Here is a 12,164-nt window from a genome sequence, read left to right as displayed (position 1 = left end):
AAGGATCACCACGGCAATATACGGCAACTGTCATCGGTGTTCCACCGAGCCCTGAACCTGTTCTTTGGGTGCAGGTTGACGTTTATTGTCATGAATCTTGTCCTGGAGGCAGAACTGAGCGATTTCCCCTTAGATGACCCAGCTGCAAAGTCAAAATTGGCAATATTGTAAAAATGTATGAAAACAAAAAATGTATGAAAAGCTTCTCGGTCTTAATTTAAGGTTAGGTTTAGGCATTAAGGTTAGCAGTAAGGTTATGGTTAGGGTTAAGGTTAGGGTTATGCATTAGGGTTAGCAGTAAGGTTAGGGTTAGGCATTAGGGTTAGCAGTAAGGTTAGGGTTAAGGTTAAGGTTAGGTTTAAAATCAGACTTTATGACTTTGTGGCTGTGCCAGATCGTGACCAGTCTGCAGAGCTGCATCCAGAAATTAAAATGACTAGCCTGCCCTTTGGGTCTGCTGATGTCACATCCTGTCTGGAGAGTTTGACTTTCAGGAGTTCGAGTCTACTGTACTGTTAGGCCACTGAGTTTTTCCTGACTACACAACGTAACCAACTGTTATGTGAACTGATCAGGGAGATGTTCCTGAACGCCTCAAATGTGGTTTTATGGAGATAAATAAAGTACCACGTCAGCTACGAAGGTAAAACACATTCCAGATAAATAAAGTACCACGTCAGCTACGAAGGTAAAACACATTCCAGATAAATAAAGTACCACGTCAGCTACGAAGGTAAAACACATTCCAGATAAATAAAGTACCACGTCAGCTACGAAGGTAAAACACATTCCAGATAAATAAAGTACCACGTCAGCTACGAGGGTAAAACACATTCCAGGTAAATAAAGTACCACGTCAGCTACGAAGGTAAAACACATTCCAGATAAATAAAGTACCACGTCAGCTACGAAGGTAAAACACATTCCAGATAAATAAAGTACCACGTCAGCTACGAAGGTAAAACACATTCCAGATAAATAAAGTACCACGTCAGCTACGAAGGTAAAACACATTCCAGATAAATAAAGTACCACGTCAGCTACGAAGGTAAAACACATTCCAGATAAATAAAGTACCACGTCAGCTACGAAGGTAAAACACATTCCAGATAAATAAAGTACCACGTCAGCTACGAAGGTAAAACCCATTCCAGATAAATAAAGTACCACGTCAGCTACGAAGGTAAAACACATTCCAGATAAATAAAGTACCACGTCAGCTACGAAGGTAAAACACATTCCAGATAAATAAAGTACCACGTCAGCTACGAAGGTAAAACACATTCCAGATAAATAAAGTACCACGTCAGCTACGAAGGTAAAACCCATTCCAGATAAATAAAGTACCACGTCAGCTACGAAGGTAAAACACATTCCAGATAAATAAAGTACCACGTCAGCTACGAAGGTAAAACACATTCCAGATAAATAAAGTACCACGTCAGCTACGAAGGTAAAACACATTCCAGATAAATAAAGTACCACGTCAGCTACGAAGGTAAAACACATTCCAGATAAATAAAGTACCACGTCAGCTACGAAGGTAAAACACATTCCAGATAAATAAAGTACCACGTCAGCTACGAAGGTAAAACACATTCCAGATAAATAAAGTACCACGTCAGCTACGAAGGTAAAACACATTCCAGATAAATAAAGTACCACGTCAGCTACGAAGGTAAAACACATTCCAGGTAAAACATAAATAAAGTACCACGTCAGCTACGAAGGTAAAACACATTCCAGATAAATAAAGTACCACGTCAGCTACGAAGGTAAAACACATTCCAGATAAATAAAGTACCACGTCAGCTACGAAGGTAAAACACATTCCAGATAAATAAAGTACCACGTCAGCTACGAAGGTAAAACACATTCAAGATAAATAAAGTACCACGTCAGCTACAAAGGTAAAACACATTCCAGATAAATAAAGTACCACGTCAGCTACGAAGGTAAAACACATTCCAGATAAATAAAGTACCACGTCAGCTACGAAGGTAAAACACATTCCAGATAAATAAAGTACCACGTCAGCTACGAAGGTAAAACCCATTCCAGAAGGATACGTGTTTTTGACAGCCTCTGACCTTCCACAGAGAACGCACCTCTCAGAAGTCCCTCATCCATTCCCACCTGCCCTCTTCTAAATGCTAGAATTTCCCTTTAAAATGCCACCCGGTTGAAAACCCTTGAACCCCCCCCCCCTCTCTCTCTCAGCCTGGAACTATAACAACCCAAGGTTGGTTTAAATCACCTCCCCTGCCATGTCGGGGGACTCTAGTCTTGTTTTATATGTGGCGTAGGGACAGTGGTGTATAACTCTCCATGGTTTAGGGCTCATGATATATCCAGCTGTCATGGAGACCCTTTTTTACAGGCCCCTGTTAAAGCCCTATTGGTGGAATTTGATACTTGTGTAAAGAACCCCCGGGGAGGACAGGGAGGAGTGGAGGACAATAGTCTCTATGACGGTGCGGTGATACGCAGTGTTTCACCGTGTCTTGCAGTGTCTCCTGCAGTCCAGTCAGAAGTAAATAACACAGGTGTCAATCATCAGATGTATGAATGCACAGGCACAAACACACACAAACACACACACACACACACACACACGCACACACGCACGCACACACGCACGCACTCACGCACGCACGCACGCACACACACACACACACACACACACACACACACACACACACACACACACACACACACACACACACACACACACAGTCAGAGAGACACAATACATTGACACAACTCGGCAGGGAGATAGTGTATTGATGGGGAGGGATTACAGCTGTCGTTTTGTCAGACCTGAAAGTGAAAGGCTGTCTATCAACCAGCCAAATACACATCATTTACCGTACATGAGGTGTCCAAGCCCACAGTAAAAGTTTCAACCAGCAGCACATGCATCCACAGACCCATCTCTCTATCGTCTCTCTTCCTTCATCTCTCCATGTGTTTATATCTGCTGTCTGAATGCTTGTTCAGAAGTGTGAACTGTGTTGACGTGCTGATATGTGGTCAATGGCTCTTCCTCTTCCTCTTCTATCCATCTCCTTTACTTCCTCCTGCTCATCCTCTTCCTCTTCTATCCATCTCCTTTACTTACTCCTTCTCATCCTCCTCTTCCTCTTCTATTCATCTCCTTTACTTCCTCCTTCTCATCTTCCTCTTCATCTTCTATCCATCTCCTTTACTTCATCCTTCTCATCCTCCTCTTCATCTTCTATCCATCTACTTTACTTCCTCCTTCTCATCCTCCTCTTCATCTTCTATCCATCTCCTTTACTTCCTCCTTCTCATCCTCCTCTTCATCTTCTATCCATCTCCTTTACTTCCTCCTCCTCCTTCTCCTCCTTCTCCTCCTCCTCCTCCTTCTCCTCCTCCTCCTTCTCCTCTCCTCCTTCTCCTTCTCCTTCTCCTTCTCCTTCTCCTTCTCCTTCTCCTTCTCCTTCTCCTTCTCCTTCTCCTCCTCCTCCTCCTCTTCCATCTCTCTCACTCTACCTCTCAGGGTCCAGATCAATGTGTGACCTGTCTCCACTCCAAAGATGGGCCCAACTGTGTGGAAAAGTGCCCCGACGGCCTCCAAGGCACCAACAGCTTCATCTTCAAATACGCCGAGGCCAACAACGAGTGTCACCCCTGCCACGCCAACTGCACCCAGGGGTACGAGGAGAGAGAGAGAGAGAGAGCGAGAGAGAGAGAGAGAGAGAGAGAGAATTCAATTCAATTCAAGGGCTTTATTGGCATGCGAAAATATGTGTTAACATAGCCAAAGCAAGTAAGTAGATGATATATAAAGTGAATATATAAAGTGAAATAAACAATAAAAATTAACAGTAAACATCACACATACAGAAGTTTCAAAACAATAAATACATTACAAATGTCATATTATATATATACAGTGTTTTAACAATGTACAAATGGCAAAGGACTATCTCTCTCTCTCTCTCTCTCTCAATTCAATTCAATTCAAAGGGCTTCATTGGCGTGGGAAACATTGTCATAGCAAGTGAAATTGATGATAAACAAAAGTGAAATGAACAATCAGAAAAGAACAGTAAACATTACACAGAAGTTCCAAAAGAATAAAGACATTACAAATGTCATATTATGTCAATATACAGTGGTGTAACGATGTCTGAATAGTTAAAGTATAAAATGGAAAATAAATAAGCATAAATATGGGTTGTATTTACAATGGTGTTTGTTCTTCACTGGTTGCCCTTTTCTTGTGGCAACAGGTCACAAATCCTGCTGCTGTGATGTCACACTGTGGAATTTCACCCAGTAGATAAAGGGAGTTTATCAAAATTGGATTTGTTTTCAAATTCTTTGTTGGTCTGCGTAATCCGAGGGAAATATGTGTCTCTAATACACTCATACATTGGGCAGGAGGTTAGGAAGTGCAGCTCAGTTTCCACCTCATTTTGTGGGCAGTGTGCACATGGCCTGTTTTCTCTTGAGAGCCATGTCTGCCTACGGCGGCCTTTCTCAATAGCAAGGCTATGCTCACCGAGTCTGTACATAGTCAAAGCTTTCCTTAAGTTTGGATCAGTCACAGGGGTCAGGTATTCTGCCACTGTGTACTCTCTGTTTAGGGCCAAATAGCATTCTAGTTTGCTCTGTTTTTTTGTTAATTCTTTCCAATGATTTGGTTGGGTCTAATTGTGCTGCTGTCCTGGGGCTCTGCGGGGTCTGTATGTGTTTGTGAACAGAGCCCCGGGACCAGCTCGCCTAAGGGACTCTTCTCCAGGTTCATCTCTCTGTAGGTGATGGAAGGTTTTGGAATCGCTTCCTTTTAGGTGGTTGTAGAATTGAATAATTAACGGGTATCGTCCTAATTCTGCTCTGCATTATTTGGTGTTTTGTGTTGTACACAGAGGATATTATTTCACAATTCTGCATGCAGAGTCACAATTTGGTGTTGGTCCCATTTAGTCAATTCTTGGTTGGTGAGGTTCTATAACTGATTCACTTGTTTTTTGCCAGATCCTCATTGGGATGTCAAATTATATGTTCCTTTTGATGGCATAGAAGGACCTTCTTGGCTTGTCTCTCAGATCATTCACAGCTTTGTGGAAGTTACTTGTGGTGCTGATGTTTAGGCCGAGGTATGTACAGTGGGGCAAAAAGTATTTAGTCAGCCACCAATTGTGCAAGTTCTCCCACTTAAAAAGATGAGAGAGGCCTGTAATTTTCATCATAGGTACACTTCAACTATGACAGACAAAATGAGAAAAAAATCCAGAAAATCACATTGTAGGGTTTTAATTAGTTTATTTGCAAATTATGGTGGAAAGTAAATATTTGGTCACCTACAAACAAGCAAGATTTCTGGCTCTCACAGACCGGTAACTTCTTCTTTAAGAGGCTCCTCTGTCCTCCACTCGTTACCTGTATTAATGGCACCTGTTTGAACTTGTTATCAGTATAAAATACACCTGCCCACAACCCCAAACAGTCACACTCCAAACTCCACTATGGCCTAGACCAAAGAGGTCGGGTGCTGCAGGCTCTTCTAGTGCCCTCACCAAGTCATTATATACACTGAGTATTCAAAACATTAAGAACACCTGCTCTTTCCATGACATAGACTGACCAGGTGAATCCAGGTGAAAGCTATGATCCTTTATTGATGTTACCTGTTAAATCCACTTCAATCAGTGTAGATGAAGGTGAGGAGACAGGTTAAATGATTTGTTTTAAGACAATTGAGACATTGATATTGTATGTGTGCCAGTCTGAGGGTTAAAGACGTTTAAGTGCCTTTGAATGGGGATATGGTGATACAGTGGCTTGTGGAAGTATTCACCCTACTTGGTATTTTTTCTGTTTTGTTTCCTTACAACCTGGAATTAAAATAGATTTTTTTGCGGGTTTGTATCATTTGATTTGCACAACATGCCTACCACTTTGAAGGTGCAAACTATTTTTCATTGTGAAACAAACAACAAATAATGAAAAATTGAGCTTAACTATTCACCCCCCCCCCCCCCCCAAAGTTAATACTTTGTAATGGCACCTTTTGCAGCAATTATAGTTGTAAGTCTCTTGGGGAATGTCTCTATGAGCTTGGCCACTGGGATTTTTACTCATTCTTCAAGGCTGACCTGCTCCAGCTCCTTCAAGTTGGGTGGGTTCTGCTGGTGTACAGCAATCTTTAAGTTATACTACAGATTCTCAATTGGATTGAGGTCTGGACTTTGACTAGGCCATTCCAAGACATTTAAATTACTCAAGTGTTGCTTGAGCAGTATGCTCAGGTTCATTGTCCTGCTGGAAGGTGAACCTCCATCCCAGTCTCAAATCTCTGGAAGACTGAAACAGGTTTCCATCAAGAATTTCCCTGTATTTAGCACCATCCCTCATTCCTTCAATTCTGACCAGTTTCCCAGCCCCTGCCGCTGAAAAACACCCCACAGCATGATGCTGCCACTACCGTGCTTCACTGTGGGTATGGTGTTCTCCAAAAGGCATGTGGGAGACCCCGAGAAATGTGTTTGCTAATTTTTTTCTTTAAGCAATGTTTTTTTTTCTGGCCACTCTTCCCTAAAGCCCAGCTCTGTGGAGTGTTTGGCTTAACGGGGTCCAATGGACAGATACTCCAAACTCTGCTATGGAGCTTTGCAACTCCTTCAGGGTTATCTTTGGTCTCTTTGTTGCCTCTCTGATTAATGCCCTCCTTGCCTGGTCCATGAGTTTTGGTGGGCGGCCCTCTCTTGGCAGGTTTGTTGTGGTGCCATATCCTTTCCATTCTTTAATAATGGATTTAATGGTGCCCATGTTCAAAGTTTCGGATATTTTTTTATAACCCAACCCTGATCTATGCTTCCCCACAACTTTGTCCCTGACCTGTATGGAGAGCTCCTTGGTCTTCATTGTGCCGCTTGCTTGGTGGTGCCACTTGATTAGTGGTGTTGCAGACTCTGGGGCCTTTCAGAACAGATGTATATATACTGAGATCATGTGACAGATCATGTGACACTTAGATTGCGCACAGGTCAACTTTATTTAACTAGTTTCCTAGGAACTAATTATGTGACATCTGAAGGTAATTGGTTGCACCAGATCTTATTTGGGGGCTTCATAGCAAAGGGGGTCTTAGAACAAAGGAGATGCAGCAAAGGTCTACATTCACACTGCATGTAATGGCAGAATTCAACTGAAGAAACGTGATACACACCCCACCTTAGATCTAGTAGGAATGCTGATCTAGAATCAGAACCACACCAGGCCATATAATCATATTTATTAAACTGATCTAGAATCAGAACCACACCAGTCCATATAATCATATTTATTAAACTGATCTAGAATCAGAACCACGCCAGTCAATATAATCATATTTATTAAACTGATCTAGAATCAGAACCACACCAGTCCTATTTATTACACTGATCTAGAATCAGAACCACACCAGTCCATATAATCATATTTATTAAACTGATCTAGAATCAGAACCACACCAGTCCATATAATCATATTTATTACACTGATCTAGAATCAGAACCACACCAGTCCATATAATCATACTTATTAAACTGATCTAGATTCAGAACCACACCAGTCCATATAATCATATGTATTACACTGATGTAGAATCAGAACCACACCAGTCCATATAATCATATTTATTACACTGACCTAGAATCAGAACCACACCAGTCCATATAATCATATTTATTAAACTGATCTAGAATCAGAACCACACCAGTCCATATAATCATATTTATTACACTGATCTAGAATCAGAACCACACCAGTTCATATAATCATATTTATTAAACTGATCTAGAATCAGAACCACACCAGTCCATATAATCATATTTATTAAACTGATTCTAGAATCAGAACCACATTAGTCCATATAGTAATATTTATTAAACTGATTCTAGAATCAGAACCACATTAGTCCATATAGTAATATTTATTAAACTGATTCTAGAATCAGAACCACATTAGTCCATATAGTAATATTTATTAAACTGATTCTAGAATCAGAACCACATTAGTCCATATAGTAATATTTATTAAACTGATTCTAGAATCAGAACCACATTAGTCCATATAGTAATATTTATTAAACTGATTCTAGAATCAGAACCACATTAGTCCATATAGTAATATTTATTAAACTGATTCTAGAATCAGAACCACATTTGTCCATATAATCATATTTATTCAACTAATTGTAGAATCAAATCAAATGTAATTATAAAGCCCTTCGTACATCAGCTGATATCTCAAAGTGCTGTACAGAAACCCAGCCTAAAACCCCAAACAGCAAGCAATGCAGGTGTAGAAGCACGGTGGCTAGGAAAAACTCCCTAGAAAGGCCAAAACCTAGGAAGAAACCTAGAGAGGAACCAGGCTATGAGGGGTGGCCAGTCCTCTTCTGGCTGTGCTGGGTGGAGATTATAACAGAACATGGCCAAGATGTTTAAATGTTAATAGATGGCCAGCAGGGTCAAATAATAATAATCACAGTAGTTGTCGAAGGTGCAGCAAGTCAGCACCTCAGGAGTAAATGTCAGTTTGCTTTTCATAGCCGATCATTGAGAGCATCTCTACCGCTCCTGCTGTCTCTAGAGAGTTGAAAACAGCAGGTCTGGGACAGGTATCAGAACCACACCAGTCTATATAATCATATTTATTATGAGCAAAATTACTAAACTGATTCTAGGTCAGCAGTCGTACTCCAGATGCCTCTCTGATACATACATGGGTGGTCTGAGACTTGCTGTCTTTGGTGTGTGACTAAACTAGCTGATCAATCCGGATGTTTACAAACGTGGCACACTAGAGGAATTATCATATCACAAACAGCAACGAGCCATAGATGGGATACACTAATTGTCTGCTAATTAGCTGTTGGGTGCCGTTTCTTCATTTCTGGAGCGAGGCAGACTTTGAATGGGATTCCAAGGCAGCTCCTCTTAATTAGATGTTTAATTTGCTCTGTCTCAGACTCTGACTGTCTTTGTGTCGGAGGCTGATCACAATCCTCTTGAAATGTGTTATAGATAATGAGAGAGAAGCCCAATGGCCTTGTTTTAATCAGTCTGCCTGCCTGTCTGCCTGTCTGTCTGTCTGTCTGTCTGTCTGTCTGTCTGTCTGTCTGTCTGTCTGTCTGTGTGTTTTCACCTCCATAGTCTGTATCATCTCTACCTCTCAGTAGCTGGTCAGGACTTCATACCCTAGTTATGTCTCTCTTATTAATAAGTAGGTTGACTGTCTTGGACCGTTGAGCTATGTTCACGTATTGCTTGTTATGTTCACTCAATAATGACTTTCATCAATCAGCTATTAGAAGTGCTTATCAATTGGTTATTAATGTTTATGTGTGATGGAATTTGTTCATAGTATGTGCACACTTTGTAAAGAGTTGGTGGATGCTTTTTGTTGAGGTTACTGAAGTGTTTCTGTAAGCTGACTACTGATGATTCTCTCCTCAGCTGCGTTGGGCCTCGGCTCCAAGACTGTGTTGGAATGATGGACAGGTAAGATGATCATCACAGTGTCCGCTGGGCTTTCACTGCTTTGACATCAGGCTCAGTCTTTATCACTAGAACCTCTCTCTTTATTCTCGCTATCGCTCTCTGACTCACTGTCTCAGGTTTCACCTCTCTCTCTCTCTAGGCTCCTCTAGGCTCCTTCGCCCATGAGCATCTCTCTCTCTCTCTCTCTCTCTCTCTCTCGCTCTCTCTCTCTTTCTCTCTCTTTCTCTCTTTCTCTCTCACTCTCTATCAATTAATTATCTCCCCCCTCTCTCTCTCTCCCCCTCTCTCTCTCTCCCCCTCTCTCTCTCCTTCTCCCCAATCTCTCTTCTCCCTCTCTCTTTCTCTGTCTCTCTCCTTCTCTGTTCTCCAATCATTTAAACTCTTGCCTCTCTATCCTCAACATACTCCATATATCTCATTATATCTGGTCTTGCCTATCTATCCTCAACATGCCCCATATATCTCATTATATCTGGTCTTGCCTATCTATCCTCAACATGCCCCATATATCTCATTATATCTGGTCTTGCCTCTCTGTAAATTTCAAGCTCCTTTTTTTGTTGACCGTAAAAACAATCAATGGTTCTGAACCCCGCTCTTTGACAACCCAGCAGAGTACCATAGTATCCACATGCTCCCGTCTGCTGCTTGGAACATGAGTCTTCCAATTGCCTCTTAATGTCTTCAATCACTAGTAGGGTTGGTTCTCTGGTCCCTGACTCAGGTGCAAAATGTTCCCCAATGCCTACCTTGGGGAACAAGGGTGTTGGGTAGCCTAAAGTGGGGAAGGGAAGAAGGAGGGAAGGATAGAGGGATAGAGAGAGGGAGGGAAGGAAAGAGGGAGGGAAGGATAGAGGGATAGAGAGAGGGAGGGAAGGATAGAGGGATAGAGAGAGGGAGGGAAGGAAAGAGGGAGGGAGGGAAGGATAGAGGGATAGAGGGAGGGAAGGAAAGAGGGAGGGAAGGATAGAGGGATCGAGAGAGGGAGGGAAGGATAGAGGGAGGGAAGGAAAGAGGGAGGGGGAAGGATAGAGGAATAGAGGGAGGGGGAAGGATAGAGGGATAGAGAGAGGGAGGGAAGGATAGAGGGATAGAGAGAGGGAGGGAAGGAAAGAGGGAGGGAAGTATAGAGGGATAGAGGGAGGGGGGAAAGAGGGAGGGAAGGAAAGAGGGAGGGAAGGAAAGAGGGAGGGAAGGATAGAGGAATAGAGGAAGGGGGAAGGAAAGAGGGAGGGGGAAGGCTAGAGGGATAGAGAGAGGGAGGGAAGGAAATAGGGAGGGAAGGATAGAGGGATAGAGGGAGGGGGAGGAAAGAGGGAGGGAGGGAGGGAGGGAGGGAGGGAGGGAGGGAGGGAGGGAGGGAGGGAGGGAGGGAGGGAGGGAGGGAGGGAGGGAGGGAGGGAGGGAGGGAGGGAGGGAGGGAGGGGAGGGAGGGAGGGATAGAAGGTAAGAGTGAATGTATAAGAGAGGAGGGGGTTAGCAAATTTAAACATTTAAAGGAAGTGGAAAAAACCCTGTTAGAGGTATTAACAAAACCTGTTGGAGGTATTGAAAAAACCTGTTGGAGGTATTGAAAAAACCTGTTGGAGGTATTAACAAAACCTGTTGGAGGTATTGAAAAACCCTGTTGGAGGTATTGAAAAACCCTGTTGGAGGTATTAAAAAAACCTGTTGGAGGTATTGAAAAAACCTGTTGGAGGTATTGAAAAACCCTGTTGGAGGTATTGAAAAACCCTGTTGGAGGTATTGAAAAACCCTGTTGGAGGTATTGAAAAAACCTGTTGGAGGTATTGAAAAACCCTGTTGGAGGTATTGAAAAACCCTGTTGGAGGTATTGAAAAACCCTGTTGGAGGTATTGAAAAACCCTGTTGGAGGTATTGAAAAAACCTGTTGGAGGTATTAAAAAAACTGTTGGAGGTATTAAAAAACTGTTGGAGGTATTAAAAAAACTGTTGGAGGTATTAAAAAAACTGTTGGAGGTATTAAAAAAATGTTGGAGGTATTAAAAAACTGTTGGAGGTATTAAAAAAACTGTTGGAGGTATTAAAAAAACTGTTGGAGGTATTAAAAAAACTGTTGGAGGTATTAAAAAAACTGTTGGAGGTATTAAAAAAACTGTTGGAGGTATTAAAAAAACTGTTGGAGGTATTAAAAAAACTGTTGGAGGTATTAAAAAAACTGTTGGAGGTATTAAAAAAACTGTTGGAGGTATTAAAAAAACTGTTGGAGGTATTAAAAAAATGTTGGAGGTATTAAAAAACTGTTGGAGGTATTAAAAAAACTGTTGGAGGTATTAAAACACTGTTGGAGGTATTAAAAAACTGTTGGAGGTATTAAAAAACTGTTGGAGGTATTAAAAAACTGTTGGAGGTATTAAAACACTGTTGGAGGTATTAAAAAACTGTTGGAGGTATTAAAACACTGTTGGAGGTATTAAAAAACTGTTGGAGGTATTAAAAAAAAACATTGCTGATTTATTAGATACAAAGGATACAAAGGCACATAGCTAAAATGAGACTCAATGGACAGAGCTGTATCTCCTCAAGATACACAGTCCTTCATTATGATTAATACTTCACAGTATTTCATTATGTATAATACTTCACAGTATTAATTATGTATAATACTTCACAGTACATCATGAT

At 41.6% G+C, this 12,164-nt stretch overlaps 1 pseudogene; it reads left to right on the top strand.

The window, feature by feature from the left end:
* The window catches only part of LOC135542930 (receptor tyrosine-protein kinase erbB-4-like), a 279,082-nt pseudogene that overhangs the window by 174,800 nt on the left and 92,118 nt on the right, over window positions 1-12,164 (top strand).

This window comes from Oncorhynchus masou, chromosome 7 (genome assembly GCF_036934945.1).
Source record: "Oncorhynchus masou masou isolate Uvic2021 chromosome 7, UVic_Omas_1.1, whole genome shotgun sequence".
Taxonomy (NCBI): domain Eukaryota; kingdom Metazoa; phylum Chordata; class Actinopteri; order Salmoniformes; family Salmonidae; genus Oncorhynchus; species Oncorhynchus masou.
This window is presented reverse-complemented; position numbering and strand designations above follow the sequence as displayed.